The 16,627-nt window shown below is 44.2% G+C and overlaps 1 protein-coding gene across 7 annotated transcripts in view; it reads left to right on the top strand.

Annotated features, from left to right (window-relative positions):
• ALDH3B1 (aldehyde dehydrogenase 3 family member B1) overlaps window positions 1–16,627 on the top strand; it is a 1,341,938-nt gene that overhangs the window by 887,335 nt on the left and 437,976 nt on the right. The window lies entirely within an intron of this gene.

Raw genomic sequence — 16,627 nt, 5'->3', positions numbered from 1 at the left:
TGCACGTAGCTGCGCACCACGCTAACCAGCACAACGCCAGGCAATGTTGAGCAATGTTGGGCAAAGTCGGGCAACGTCAGGCAAAGTTGAGCAAAGTCGGGTAAACATGCTCAGACCTGCTTTACTGTTCCTTAAGCAGTCTGGTCTGCCCAGCAGGAAAATAAAAAGCAGTGATAGGGCTCGAACTCAGGATACTGTGCACTATAGTCACAGTACTGAACCACTAAGCCATGACAGCATTTCACTGGCATAGACACAACTTAACTTAACTCACACATACCAGATGGGGGGGGAGTCACATACCTAACAGCCACAGCCAGCAGGACAAATGTAGACAAACGCAAACACAAACAAATGCTGTATCATGCCATCTGAAGAGGCATATGAGTAACCTCCCCCCAGGCCTATGCAGACAGATAACAGCAGGCCAGGCAGTGTGATGTGGGTTGGGTAGACTATGAAGTCACAAACTAATATGTGTGTAATTGGAAGCTAAGTTCTGTAGTGCAGTGGTATGCCTCAAGCCAGTATGATAGGCAACAGTACAGACTGAAATGGAGTACCTGACATAACAGTGCAGGCCTAGCAAATGTGCATAAGTGTCAGGTGAACCCTTCATCCTATGTACACCCACAGTAACAATCAGCTGTGCCCCCCGGGTAGAAATGTACAAATAATAGCTGTCCCCACTGTATGTAGAATGACTCATGGAAGCCCTGCAGGCACACTGTGCTTCCTGTCAATGTACAACACAAAGGTGAGCCCTGAAGTAAAAACCAACTTGATTTTCACACACATATAGTATATATGCTCATACTAGGCATGCTCAGACACTTAAACAAATTGAGTAAATTTCAGTCAGCAACATACTGAAAGGTCATACTGGGCATGCTCTCACACTTAGGCCATGTCTGAGTACAGCAGTGGGCCACACATATCTGGCAGTTGTAGTTCTTACTCCAGACGCTTGTCACTATTCACCAATCCTGCCTTGTGCACACACTGATATGAAAACAGACCCATATAATATATTGAACACCTGTCATAATCAAAATATGTACTTCAAGTACTTAAGTTGTCCAAAGAAAGTGAAAAAACAAAGAAGATCAATACTTCTCCGATCAGTATCATCAAGAAACAATGAGCACTCCTAACATTATCCAAGCCATGGTCAAAGAGAATGGGCAGAGATGTTTGTAAGAGGGTGACCATGACAGGGAGCCATCCAGGACTGTCCCTCCCAGCACACATCTCAATGGCACAAAAGACATGAGGTTCACATCTCACCCAGTGTACATAACAGCAACCAGTATCTGTAAGCATTACAGTGTATGTGGTCCATGTGCCTACTGTACAACATGACGGTACAATGAAGTACACATCTACTATCTGTAGACATGTACCTGTCACATAGTTTACTACATACCTATGAATCTATCTTCAATAAGGCATATGTTAGCCTAGGCAAGTTGTGCAACTTTCACCACCCTATTGGGTAGTCTCCCAAGCCCTCATTCTAATAGTTAGTTCCCTAAGCCCCTTTCTAGTGGGGCTGCTGATGTGATGGCTGGCATGAATTGTCTGTTTCCCATCCACTCATCAAGGTTCCTATTGAAGAGTGTCAGTGAGGGCCTCTGTCTGATGTACATTGGGACTCTGTTCAACAGTAAAGAAAGTGTCTGGGATGGTACTCTATCCCACCAGCATGTTGTATTCATTGTTGTGATGAGGCTCATATCCCTGGAGTGTCTAGGGAGACTCAATTTTGTTATCTGTAGATGGAGCATGCTCAGCAGTTATGTGTTGGACATGGCTCTGTATGTTAGGCAGAGTGTGCCTCTGAGTAGGCAGTATGCAACAAAGAACAGATTTAGTTTTACCAGTTGTGTTGCATAACACAACTGTTTGAGGCCAGTAATCCTCTTGGTGAGGTACCTCTGTGGTCTCTACAGCTGGTGGATATGCGTAGTCGAGTACATCCAAAATGGTGCATTGTACTCAAAGATGGGTCTGATGACTTAAAAGTAGAGGGCCACCACTACCTGTTCGGATCCTGATGCAAACCCTTTGTTGATTAAGTGGGCCACATAGGATTTCAATTACTTTGGCAACATGGTTGTCAAAGGAAAGAAGACTATCTACTTGTGTCCCCAGATCCCTTATTACCTTGTCAGTTTTAAGGGGGTAACACCTATGTGGTAGTTTGTGTGTACTTTGTTTTCACCAAAGGGGATCACTATGCATTCCTCCACATTGAGCTTGAGGCCATGATTCTGACACCACACATCTGTCTCATAGAGTCCCTTCTGGAGAATATTTGTGTCATCCGGGGAATCTATTATGGCAAACACTTTACAGTTCCCAGCAAGCTTAGTCAACCACAACCCTCTTGTGTTGGCATGTACATTTGAGAAGTCTATACCAAACAGGAGGGACGCCAGGACTGAAACCTGGGGGCCACCAGTTGTTACTGGTGTAAAGTCTGACATGTAGCCAGCAACTCTTAATTTGTGGAATCTATCTGTGAGCCAGTTTGCAATCCATCTTGTGATGTATGGATTCATGCCCAGGTTGGTGAGTTCATCTATGATACCTGACTGGGGAATGGTGTCAAAGGCTGTAGTGAGGCACAGGTAGGCTGTATTGAGCTCATTTCAGTCATCTGTAGCCTGGGTAACTGTCTCAAAGAAATCCACCCAGTTCAGGAGGCATGATCTGCATATGATGAAGCCAAACTGGGTGTGCTCAACTGTGTGAAGGTTCACAATCTCTTTATTGTTGACTTCCATTATGATTGGCTCCATTGCCTTAAAGATCAGACTTGTCAGGCTCATAGAGCAAGAATGCCAAGGGGTTTTTGTGGCCCCACCCCTGTGGAGTGTGAAGAATGTTGCTGTGCAACATTCTATGGGTACATATCCTGTACAGAGCATGTAGAGAGAGGTGTAGCTATTCTTGATGAATATGGATGCATCCCCATCCTATGTGCTATGATCCAGGTTCTGATGTTGGAAGGTATGGAATGAGTAGTATCCTTGTAGTGCTGGTGTGCTCTCTGGAGCCTTGAATTAGTTTTTTGTTACTGCACAGATATCAATATTCTCCATACTGAGATGTGCAACGAGTGTGTGCATCTCGAGGCTGAGACTTCTGGCAATGAGTAGCATTTAGCTAACTTTGTGGTTATTTGTGTTGGTTATGGGGTTTGGTTTTTCCTGAGTGTTCCACATCTGAAGTCAGCACCTCATTGGTCCCATCTGACCATAAGCTAATTACCCTACATATCCACATTCTGGACCCACCCTCCATTAAGGAAACCATGTTAAAAAATGTCTCCAAAGCCAGCTTCATGCTTCTTAAGACAGAAGTGCTGAATTTCAGGACACCCATGCAGATGGACAATACTGTTACGACTACTGAATCCTTCATAATTGCATTTTATAAGCACTTACATGAGTGTATGCATCGTGCTATCCCAAACAGAACCAAGATGCTATCCTCCAAGAAAAGGAAGCCAATCTGGTGGTCCCCTGCCATAAACAAACTGCACAACAGAAGGAAAAAACTGTTGCAAAAGAGGGTAAAATCCCATGAGTGGAGGAGCTCCCTGGTCAGCCTCAGGAAGAAGCTGCAATTCCTGATAAAATCCTCCAAAGTTAGTTACGAAAACAAAGTCCACACTGATTCTAAAGACAACCACAAAGCATTCTACAGCTATGTCAAGAATCTCAATAGCAACACTCAGATCTGCTCTGAGTTACAGCACAATGGCACTAAATATGCAGACCCAACTGACATTGCCAACAGCCTGGCAGATAGGATAAGTGCTAACTTTACCCCCCTCTCATCCATGAAAGAGCACATCTCTATACCGGAAGAATGCAAAGTTGCTGTCATCTTGGCTGCACAAGTGAAACCCACTCTCCAAAGCCAGGAACACAGCATCCATGGGACCAGATTACATCCCAAACTGCATTCTACACAAACTACAGAATGAACTGGCACCACACTTATGTACCATGTTCAATCATAGCCTTACCTCGGGCTTTTTGCTTGCTGAATGGCGCACAGCGACGGTTATCCCACTACACAAGGGGGGAGCCACCACGGACCCTGGGAACTAGCGTCCATTAGCCTGATAAGCCTGGTCTGCAAGGCCATAGAATGTGTCATCATGGAACTTATAAACAAAGACATTGGTAATCTCCAAACTCTGGGCCACAACCATTTTGGGTTTGTAAAAGGCAGATCATGTCTCCTAAACCTGATAGACTTATTTAAAGCAGTCACCAAAGCTGTAGGCAAGGGTATGGTGCTTCACACAGCCTATCTAGATCTTGCCATGGCTTTTGACACCATCCCCCACTCTGGAATTATGGATAAATAAACACACTAAACTAGGTATAAATCCCCATGTCACAAGATGGGTTGCCAACTGGCTCACTGACACAACCCACACTGTGAAAGAAGCAGACTCTAAGTCTGACTTCGGACCAGTGACAAGTGGAGTACCACAGGGTTCAGTCCTGGGTCCTGTCCTGTTTGGTATCTACTTCCCTGAAGTACAGGTTAACATGGAAGGTCTCTGGCTAATGAAGTTCCCAGATGACTGCAAACTAGGAGCCATAATCGAGACTACTAATGATGTGGACATCCTACAAAAGGACCTCACTGAGACAGATGCCTGGTGTCAAAGCCATGGCCTCAAGCTCAATGTCAAAAAGTGCATTGTCATCTCCTTTGGTAAAAACACTGTACCCATGAACTACAACATAGGTGGTAGTATACTTTACACCGAAAGTGTGATAAGAGACCTTGGGACACAGGTGGACAGTAGTCTCTCCTTTGATCACATCGCCACAGTAGTCAGGAAATCCTTCTACATGGCACACCTCATCACAAAAGGTGTCTCATGCAGAATAAAAGAGGTCATTGTTCCCCTCTACTCATCACTCATTAGATCCATTATAGAGTACAATGCCCCTTTTGCTATGTACCTCACAAGACATCTACAACAACTGGAAAGCCTGCATAAATACCTCACAAAGAGGATTAGCAGCATGAAATGCATGCCATACACAGACAGTCTCAAAACACTACAGCTTTACTCTGTTGCATATCGCCTACTCAGAGGGGATCTCTGCCTAACATACAAAGCTATGTCAAACACAGAGCTGTTGGACATGCTCCACTTAAAGAAATCCCAACCCCTCTGAGCGTCGGCCCCAAAACCCAGACTGAAATACAAAAGGAGGGGGTGTATCCATTTTCATAAAGGATACCCACACCTCCAGGTTAGTGGCACAGCACGAGGCCTTGGAGACCATGCAAGTGCAACTAACATTGGGCAAAGCTGCTTATCAGATCGTAGCCTGCTACACATCACATACCTTGTCTCAGGACCCTCACTCAGTATTCCTGAGAACACTGGGAAATATAAAGGTCCTATCAAACACCATGATTTGCGGAGATTTCAACTACACAAACACTGACTGGGAGAATTACTCGAGTACAAAGTCCTTTGCCCAATGCTTCCTAGAGTTTATAAACTTAAACGGCTTGGAACAGCTGGTCACCATGCCCACTAGAGGTGACAACATACTGGACCTGATCATCACCAACATGGGGATCAGTGTTCCACACCAGAGGTAAACCCCTCACTGGTAATATCAGATCATGAACTAATCACACTGGACATCCACATCCTGATCCCCCCAGTCAACAAAACCACTGTGAAAAACTTTTCAAAAGCAAACTTCACACTTCTCAAGACCGAAGTGGAAAGTTTCAAAGCCCCCTTGCTACAGGATAATGCTATCCAATCTGCAAAATTCTTTACAAGTACATTTTATGAGCATCTACAGGGATGAATGGATCGAGCCAACCCAATTAAAACCAAGACTCTCTCCTCCAAAAAGAAGAAACCAATCTGGTGGTCCTTGCCCATAAATAAGCTATACAACAGAAGGAGGAAACTAACACATGATAGAGCAAAATTCCAAAAAGGAATGGCATCACTGATCATTATTAGCAAGAAACTACGATCGCTCATAAAATTATCCAAGTCCAGTTTCTAAAGAAAATTTGCCAAGGAATTTAAAGATAACCACAAAACCTCCTTTAGCTATATCAAACATTTAGGTGGCAACTCTCAGATATGCTTTCAGCTACTGCAAAATGGAAAAAAATACTCTGAACAAACTGACATTGCCAACATCCTGGTGGACAAGTTCAGTGCAAACGTCACCCCCCCTCACCCCCAAAAGGGCCCGTGTCCATCCCAGAAGAATGCAGAGCCCCAGACTTCATTGACATGCAGGTAAAAACAGCCCTCTCCAAAGCTAAGAACACAGCATCAATGGGACTGGATCGTGTCCCAGGCTGCGTCTTACACCAGCTCCAAAAGGAACTAAACCCTCACCTACATTCACTGTTCAGACTCAACCTTACCACAGGCTATGTACCCAATGAATGGTGTACAGCAATAGTCATCCCGCTCCACAAAGGTGGTACCACAACACACTGGTCTGCAAAGCTATGGAGTGAATTATCATGGAACTCATAACCAGAGACATTGGGAACCTCCAGATACTGGACCCTACTCAATTTGGCTTTGTTAAAGGCAGATCCTGCCTCCTAAACCTAGTTGACTTCTTTGAAACAGTTACCAAGGCCATAGATGAAGGGAAGGTAGTCCACACAGCCTACCTGGACCTCAATAAGGCCTTTCCCATTCTGGCATCTTAGACAAGCTTACCAGCTTGAACATTAACCCCTACATCACGAAATGGGTGGCCAACTGGCTCACGGATAGAATACACATGGTCAGAGTTGCAGGTGCCACGTCCGACTCTAAACCAGTCACAAGTGGCATCCCACAGGTCTCGGTCCTGGGACCCCTCCTGTTCAGTATATACTTCTCTGAGGTACAGGCAAGCATGGGAGGACTATGGCTGACCAAGTTCCCAGATGACTGTAAACTGTGGGCCATAATCGACTCTCTGGCTGACACAGACATCCTCCAGAAGGGTCTTACAGAGACAGATACCTGGTGTCAAACCCATGGCCTCAAGCTGAATGCCATAAAATGCATAGTCATCCCCTTTGGAAAAAACAAAGTGCCCACGAATTACCACATAGGTGGTAATCCACTAGGTACGGAAAATGTATTTAGGGACCTGGGGACCCAGGTAGATAGTAACTTCTCCTTTGATAATCACATTGGCAAAGTGGTTAGATATTCCTTCTTTGTAGCCCACCTAATCACGAAAGGGTTCACCTCTAGATCAAGAGAGGTCATTGTGCCCCTCTACTCATCACTCATTAGGCCCATAATAGAGTACAATGCCCCATTTGGTATGTACCTTAATTGGCACATGCAACAGCTGGTAAGACCACAGAAGTACTTCACCAAGAGGATCATGGGCCTCAAAGAGATGCCCTATGCAGCTCGACTAAAGAAACTCCAGCTCTACTCGGTTGCTTACTTCCTGCTCAGAGCTGCTCTATGCCTGACCTGTAAGGCCATGTCCAACCTGGAATTAATGGACATGCTCCACCTCAAGAAAAAAATCTCTTAGAGCCACACGCTCCAGTGAATTAAACCTCAGCAAAGCAATAAACAGGACATGCTGGAGGGATAGATTCCTGTCCCAGAGACTTCCTTCACTCTGGAATAGAATCCCAGTTGATGTTAGGCAGAGTCCCTTGCAGACTTTCTTCAAGAGGAATCTTGATGAGTCGATGGGAAATTGTAAATTTACCCCTGGGATCACTTCAGTGGCCCTGCTAGACAGAGGCCCAGGAAACTAATTTAAAAGGGAGGCAAAAGCCAGCACATTCTGGCTAGGTTTATAAATGCCCTTGGGCAGATAGCCTAGTACCTATGAACCTACACGCTCTAGGGACCTAAACCTTGTCACCACAATAAACAGAACATGCCAGAGGGATAGATTCCTGTCCCACAAACTTCACATACTCCAGAATAAACTACCTATCCATATCAAACAAAGCTCCGCATTAGCACTCTTCAAGGAAAATCTTGATTATTGGATGGGAAATAGGAAATTCACCCTGGGGATCACTTCTGTGTCTCTGCATGACAGTGGCACAGGAAAATAAATTTCTTATGTGGCAAAAGCCAGGGTACCTTTTTGGCTGGCCTTGTATAGGCCCCGGGTCCGATAGACTAGTACCAACCTATGAACCTTTGAGCCTTGCCTAAAAAAAGGTAATATGGGGACAGCACGAGCCTTGGCCAGTATTCAGAAGCATAGGGGTGACAGGTGCAAACCATCTGTAGTGAAGCAACAAGGCTTGTCTATCATGTCATCACAGGCAGACAGAGACTGGATCCCCTTTGAGTGATACCAGAAGCTCAGCCAATTGTTGAAGTGTATCATCTTTCTGTTATATTGCAGTATCATGTAGGTGAAGGTAAGATGCTACTCAAGGTTTGACCCTGTGTGTGCCAGCATGTGGTGCATCAACCCATATATGATATGGTCATGGCCTATGCATACAATACACTCACAATACACCTAGTATGATAAGCCTGCTGAGGTTAGCAAATGTGAAAAAACCCTTGTGCAAACTGTCAGCAAGTAATGTCTGTATTGCACCCTGTAACTCCATATTGCTTGCTGAAGTGTAAAGACGTACTTAGTTTGGATTAAGAACACCGCACTTGCCAACTGTGTGTGTGTGTGTGTGTGTGTGTGTGTGTGTGTGTGTGTGTGTGTGTGTGTGTGTCTCCCTGGGGAGGAGCAACCTTTCTGGAGGCTACTCAAAGACCTTAGAAGTGGTATACTCATCTTTGTCAAGTCCGATGATGTCACCATCCTACAAATATACCTGTGGAAAGGTGAAATCCCAGTAATGTGTATAGCGCATCGGGTAAATGCATACTGCTGTAATATCATAATGTAGTTAGGTAGGGGTTTGAATCCTGCACTTGCCAACTGTGTGTGTGTGTGTCTCCCTAAGGAGGAACAACCTTTTTGGAGACTACTCAAACACCTTAAAAGTGGTATACTCATCTTTGTCAAGTCCGATGATGTCACCATTCTACAAATATACCTGTGGAAAGGTGAAATCCCAGTAATGCGTATAGCATGTCATGCAAATGCGTACTACTTTAGTATCATAAAGTAGTTAGGTAGTGGCTTGAATCCTGCACTTGCCACCTGTGTCTGTGTGTGTCTCTCCCTGAGGAGGAGCAACCTTTTTAGAGACTACTCAAACACCTTAAAAGTGGTATACTCATCTTTGTCAAGTCTGATGATGTCACCATCCTACAAATATACCTGTGGAAAGGTGAAATCCCAGTAATGTGTATAGCGCGTCGTGTAAATGTGTACTGCTGTAGTATCATAATGTAGTTAGGAAAGAGTTTGAATCTCACACTTGCTGACTGTGTGTGGGTGTCTGTGCTTCAGGTGTGTGACACCGTTGGCCAATGTGGAATGGGTTTTGATTTTTCTAGTGTATGACATATCAGAATGACAATTGTATGTGCATTACACATGTAAGGTAGCTGTGGGGCAAATCCATATACATACATGTGACCTCAAGTATTTCATAGGTGGGAACTCTGCTTTCTCCATGAATGCATGTGTTATCTTTGCCAGAGCGTGCTGGCGCTTTCCAGACCTTAGGTCACTTCTGTATGCTTGTGACAAGCTTAGCCACTGCAGCGATCCCTGGGCTACGGCTTCCGTTTCACATCCACTCATCACGGTTTCTATTGCAGAGTGTGAGTGAGGGTTTATGCTTGAGGTATATTTGAAACCTGTTCCAAAGCAAGCAAAGTGTGGCAAAGATGACTAATCATTATAGGTGTGCAACAACCTCTGTGGATCTGCATGCAAACCTTTTATTGCTTATGTGCTCCACATAGGGATTTCCAAAGCCCTTTGGTAATGTGATTATCAAAGGAGAGATGACTTAACACATGGCTCTATGTATACATTAGTACCTGTTCCACATTTTGGGGGCTACTACCTATGTGGTACTCTGGGGATACTTTGTTTTCTAAAAGTGGATAACTATGCTTTTTTAGGCTTATAGCTTTACAGCATGAGTTTGACACCAGGTATCTATCTGTATGATACCCTTTTGGAAGATGTGTGTGTCATCTGGAGAATAAAGTATAGCCCACAGTATGCATTTTCATCAAACGTAGGCAGACATATCCCTACTGTGTGTGCTTGTACCTAAGAAAGCTATATGCTAAACAGGACTGAGTGCAGGTGAATACCACTTGTTACTGGCATAGAATAGTACATGGAGGCTGCAGATGTTACTGTGTGTCCTACATCTGTGCGTCAGTTGTCAGGCCATCATCTAACAATCGTTTATGGTCAGTCTGTTGAGGTTATATCTAATACCAGTATGTGGGATGGTTATGATTTGCTGGTGAGCTATAGCTTGGCTGTGTTGACCTCTCCTCCCTCACCTATAGCCTTGTTGACTGGCTTGAAGTCTACTAGGTGTAGGAGCCATGATCTGGCCTTTGTAGAATCTAAGTGGGTATGGTGCAGTGTTTGCAGGTTCATAATGTCTCTGTTAATGAGTTCCATAATGCTGTGCTCCATAGCCTTCCAGATAACATTGGTCTGGCTTATAGGGTGATAGTTTCCAGGACCTGTTGTAGTTCTACCCTTAATCAATTTATGTTAACATTTGCACTGGGTGTGACAAGGGTGGACAGGTTTAAGAATAAGTATATTAGAGGGTCAGGCCAGGTTTGAAGGTTAGTAGACCATGCCAGATAGGCAGGATTAAGTTGGTTTGTACATGCGCTGAGGAGAGATGCAGAGTATATTGTGAAATAGATGCTAAGGATGAAGCTGCCAGGTAACAGGAAAAGAGGAATGCCTAAGATGAGGTTTATGGCTGTGGTGAGAGAGGACATGCAGGTGGATGGTGTGATAGTGCAAGATGCAGAGGCCAGGAAGAAATGATGTACTGTGGTGACCCCTAATGGGAGCATCCAAAAGGAGGAGAAGAAGAAGACGTTGTAGCTCAACCCTTGTGGACTGTGAACACCATTACCGTCTGTCATGCCACAAGTATGTAACCTGTATAGAGGCTGCATCTGGACAGAGCGTTTAGGTGAGTGGTGACTTCATATGTCAACTTGTGTATGACACAGCCAGGGACACTGTCCAGTACCATTGCCACTGTGGTGTGTACTTTGTTAAAGACATGTTTTAACTAGAGTGTCTGTGAATCATCAGGTTTTACATTCTTCAGGTCTGGAAATGTGGCCCTTGTGTAATAACAGGGTGGTGAAATCCACATTCAAACTGTCTGACAAGGAATTGGTAATGTCAAGTCAGATAAGTGTACTTTGTGACCATTTACATTAACTGTGACCCCATCTGAGATTTCACCTGTAGATTATGAACAACACTGAAGAAAGCTTTAGTGTTGTCTTTGGAATCCTTGCCATTTTGTATTTTGAAGCTTGTCTTGTATGTTTATTGAGGGATTGTATTTTCCCAATGATACTGACCAGAGAGGTTATCCCTTCTTGGTATGTAACTCTTTTGGTACAACTTCACACCTTCTGTTATATATTTAGTTCATGGCAGCCATGAGACTAATGCACTTTTACTGTATCAATGAGAATTTCTTCTGTTTGTGATAGCATGGTCCATGCAACCCTGCAGGTGAACAGTGTGCATTAATAAAGGATTATGCAGCTGGGACAGTGTTAACCTTAGTAATGCAAACCAATAACAGATATTAACAACAGCATCACCCACAACACAGTGTCAACCCATGTCATACACACACACACATGCGTACTCAAGTTCCAAAATGTGTGTAGTACAATGCATACTGGCCACCAATAGAAAGTATGGAGTGTTAATACTGGCCAATACAGGGCATGTCACCCTACCCATGTGTCCAATATGCACGTACATGCAGACAGTGCACCTCCACCATGTTCACAAATGTATACCTGCAGACCTGTGCTGCACACACCCCACACTTACTCTCCACTGTATAACGCATGCTGACACAACTACACACATCAGCCAAGTGGCACATGGGCAAACAAAACACAATTGGAATAAACACTGGTGGAAACAATACAGCATTGCTAATTACAGCTTTAATGCATCATGCCTGCTCAGCTACACCTTCAAGGATATCATTACATTTTACTGCTGACAACATGCTACACATTCAACCATTGCTATACTTTATTAAAGTCACCCTGTGCATCATCACCGTGTTAGCTTGTTCCTGCATCAATGTTACAGATGACAGGAGGTGGCACAGGTTTCATCATATGGACAGGGCGTGTTGTTGGTTTGCCAGAGGCCTACACTGAGCCATACAATCGACGTGTGTGTGTGTGTGTGTGTGTGTGTGTGTGTGTGTGTGTGTGTGTGTGTGTGTGTGTGTGAGAGCCATGAGTACTGTTATGGGCCAATGTTGATGTAATGTGTGCAGGTATGTGTTTGCCCTAGGTTTCTGGTTTATATGTGTGTGTCTGCATGCACACAGTTCCACCATGTGGCTGCCATATACGGGGATTTGTGAGACAGCTACAGACTGTACCTGGCAGGCTTTACAGATCACCATCTCTGGCCATGGATACGGAACCTGTGCCTGGTAGGGGTGCAACAGACAGTATCAGGTACTAATCCAGACTGGGTACTGTCTGAAGAGGTTGACATCATGTCCACTGGATCCAGGTCCCTGCTGGGACTGGCCAAAGCCACGTGCATTTGGTCTTCTAGGACGGTCTATGGACAGCCCCCCCAACATTGCTGGGGCTGGTACTGGCACTACGGGAGTGGCTGTGACTTCCTAGATGTCCACGGCGACCTCCAGCTGCTGATATTGCTGGCATATGTCCATGACATCTCAATCGTCCCGCACTGTCCTGACACATGAACATGACACTGTGGAGGACATCCAATGTCTCACCCAAACGTCTATCAATGACCTCAGTGTAATTATGTATGGCACCTGCTAGGTCACGGATACTGTCATTTACAGAGGTGTTATGAGCCCTCTGTGCCCTTAGTCCCTGTCTGGTGTACCGCTCCATCTGTGTTTGTGTCTCCATGACAGCCTGGAACATGCGTGTGGTAGAAAGAGGTGTGGCACATCTGCCAGAATCAAGATGACCAGCAGTGCTCTGATGAGAACCCCTGGGCATCTGCCTATGTGGTACCATTCCAGACATCTGGCTATAGCTGCTGTGTCCTGATACATGTGCCATAGATACCACACTGTCCTGGCCAGTGCCAACCGTACACTGTCCCTCAGCTAAGGTCAATGGTGATGATGGATGTACAGGCAGTATGACTGTGTGCATGGATGGGGTGGAGACTTGTGTACTGTCAATTGGTGGCCCAACAACAGACCCTGACCAACCTGCCTGTGCCTCAACACACCTATCCTCATGATCACAGTCTGTCTCAGTGACATCAGGTTCCCTGCTGTACTGAACCAGCCCCACCTCAGCACCTGTGAGAGGAAAACAGGAAATGCACTTTTAAGACCTGAACATGATGTCAGACCACTTGTGGACATGCGCACATGCACACATGCACATGCACATGCGTACATGCACATGCACACACACAAATACACTCCCCCCTAAAGCAGACACACACACACAACAGCAGCAATCTCAGAACATACACAATAGCAGGTTAAGGTGGGGTACAGTATCACAAGCAAAACAGTCATATCACACATGTCAGCATGCAGGACATGTGTTGCTCAACAGTATGCAGTGCAAGTGTAGACAGTCCTTATTACTAACAGTATACATGGTTTTGATGCATGTGTTTTGTTATTAGGTGATTGGCCTCCCCCTGGAACACAATGCATACATGGATACAACATTGCTGTGCAAGTATTCAAAACTCTGAAATGTACTGTGCACCATAGCTCACATGTCTACATACTATGGCTGGATGTGTATCTGTGTGTCAGATAGGTATCCAATGCTGATTACAGCCTCTGTGCCTTTAGTAAATAATTGTGGACACAGTTTTAGCACATGCATGATGAGTATTCAGGCAACATCATCAGTGGTGCATGTATAATTGATGGAATACCATTCGTCTACATACCCAATATACAGTAGTTATGGTGAGTGTAGATCATACTGTGGACATGCCAGTGTCATCCATGACATGGCATGCTAAAGCACAACTGCATATTTAAACATCACACACACCCAATGTGTGTCATATGACCTAGCCACTCAGTAGCATCACAAGACATATATGTGTCAGTTGTGCAAATGGTGATTGATATGCATATTGTTTAGAGGTGCATATGTTTGCACACACACAACATTGAGTTGTATAGCAATGAAAGCTATGTGTAGTACTGTGGTTAAAATAACTGGATGGGTTATAGTACCATAGGCCATCATCAAGAAGCATCATGTGGTCACTCAAGGCCACAAATGTTTCCCAAACCAGCACTAATCATGCTATACCAGAACTGAACTACCTTGGCTACATTCAACATTTTACAACCATTTGTTACATGGGTTTGTAAGGAGGCCAATAAGGAGCATTCCCTGACATGAATGTGTAGTGTGTTGCAGAGTGTTTAAATGCCCCATGATAGGCCTCTACCCCTCAGGTATATTATGTGTAATGTGTGGATGAGATTTTGGATACTGGAGTGTGTCTTTACAGAGGGTTTGTGAATCCTTTATGTGTAGCATGTTAAAATGCTCTGTGTATGGCATAGTTGTGTATGTTATGTGCATGTTGAGTATCAAATTTGCCTATCCAATGGTCACTACAGTGTAGCCACATTTGTTTGAGATGCTCTGGGTATTCCATGTGTTTGAGGCAGCTAATCATGTTAGTGAGATGTGCGGGGTCTTACACCAAACATGCCCAGCATGCATTATGGGTAGGTGTGTTATATGTGTACATGGCCTACACCTTAACTATGACATGCACTTTTTAGTTACAATAATAAATGTAGAACACACTCACCAGCATCTGTCCGCTGCCTTGATGTCACCCCAGAGGGACCTACATAGAGATGAGACAGTTTGTCAGTGGCCACAACTGTGGCATTGCTACTGTGCATTTGCAATCTTACAGTAGAACAGCAGTTTACATTCACAGGCCTACAGATTATGTTCCAAATGATCAGTATTGTACAACAACAGGCTCCACATCTTCTAACTACACACTCCACATCTCACATATGCATGATCTACCAATACAGATAAGAGTAGTCTACAGATATGCCATGTTACCTGCATGCTCCATTTGTGCTTGCTGGGTGGCTTCAACCTCCATCATGGTGTATGTCTGCTGCTGTTGGGCAGGTGCCACGTGGCTCAGGAGCAGCTCTTCCACTCTGGTGATGGGGGGTGGATATTAACACCACCTCCAGTTGCAAGCTGTTGTCTCCGCACATCAGAAGCACGCTGATGGACATGTCTGAGTAGATCACTGCAGTGGTGGCATACCTGCTCATATGTCTGGTTATGCAGGCCTACCTCATTTACCCTCCGGACAACATCTTGCCACATTGCAGTACGCTCCTGCTGGTTCTGGCTGTTTTGTGAGAACATTAGACTGTAGTGCTGAATCATACAGCTAGTAATGATCTCATCTTCAGCACTACTATAGCTGGGATTTCTGTGATGTCAGTCAACAAAGTCATTGGTACCCCCATCACAAAAATAAAAAATAACATTTATTGGGAAAAGACCTCCCTACTGAAAAGAAACTGCTATAAGGTTACAAACAAAATTTACAAAAAAACAAAAATCAAACCGGTTTCGGCTCCGCTCCAACCTTCCTCAAATACAAAACAAAAAAAGAAAATATCTATAATATATATATAAAGGATTGATTCCAACCCCAATCCAATCCAATCAAACAAAGAATAATTATTTGGTCATAATTAAGAGGAAGGGTGCAACAGAGCTCATTTAATAATTTTTTTTTCTCCTTAGAGCTAACCAATTCCCTGAACTGAACTTCACTCACTACACATTTGAAATTTCTGTGATGTGCCATGATCCTTGGAAGACATAAAGAAAAAATATGTCTGAGCAAGTCATATGGCACATTTAACATTATACAGTACAGATATCAATGAACTGCCATATATAGCAACCTATTAGCTAACTGAGAGTGAAACACTTTAACTACCACTTATCACTGCTCACCCCACAACTGCTTGAAAGTGCCTGGCTCAATCTATCTAATGAACCATGTTCTGCACAGCAACAAAATAAAATCACTATATAAGACTATACAAGAGTACCTGGCACACTGTATGCAACACAATGCACCACCTAGCCACAGCAGATATACATCAAGCTGATGTGTAAAGAAATATGTCATCCATCACAATGAGTGTAAGGTCCAGTAAATGTATTACTATTATACCACACAACTTTTTAATGGCAAACCCGTGGCCAAAATATGTGCACAATTGGGAATATAGGTTGCATACTGCTGTAGTCCACTATAAATGTTGCTAGATACACAGTTATATGTTTTACCACACATATGACGGAGGACATGTTACAGACATACCCACACACACATCAGACATAATTACAGGACACAAAGGTATGACAACCCAGATAAGCTTTACGTGT

Source organism: Protopterus annectens, chromosome 9.part0, assembly GCF_019279795.1.
Source record: "Protopterus annectens isolate FY-2018-M chromosome 9.part0, PAN1.0, whole genome shotgun sequence".
NCBI classification, from domain to species: domain Eukaryota; kingdom Metazoa; phylum Chordata; order Ceratodontiformes; family Protopteridae; genus Protopterus; species Protopterus annectens.
The sequence above is the reverse complement of the archived record's forward strand: the minus strand, read 5'-3'. Positions and strand labels throughout refer to the sequence as shown.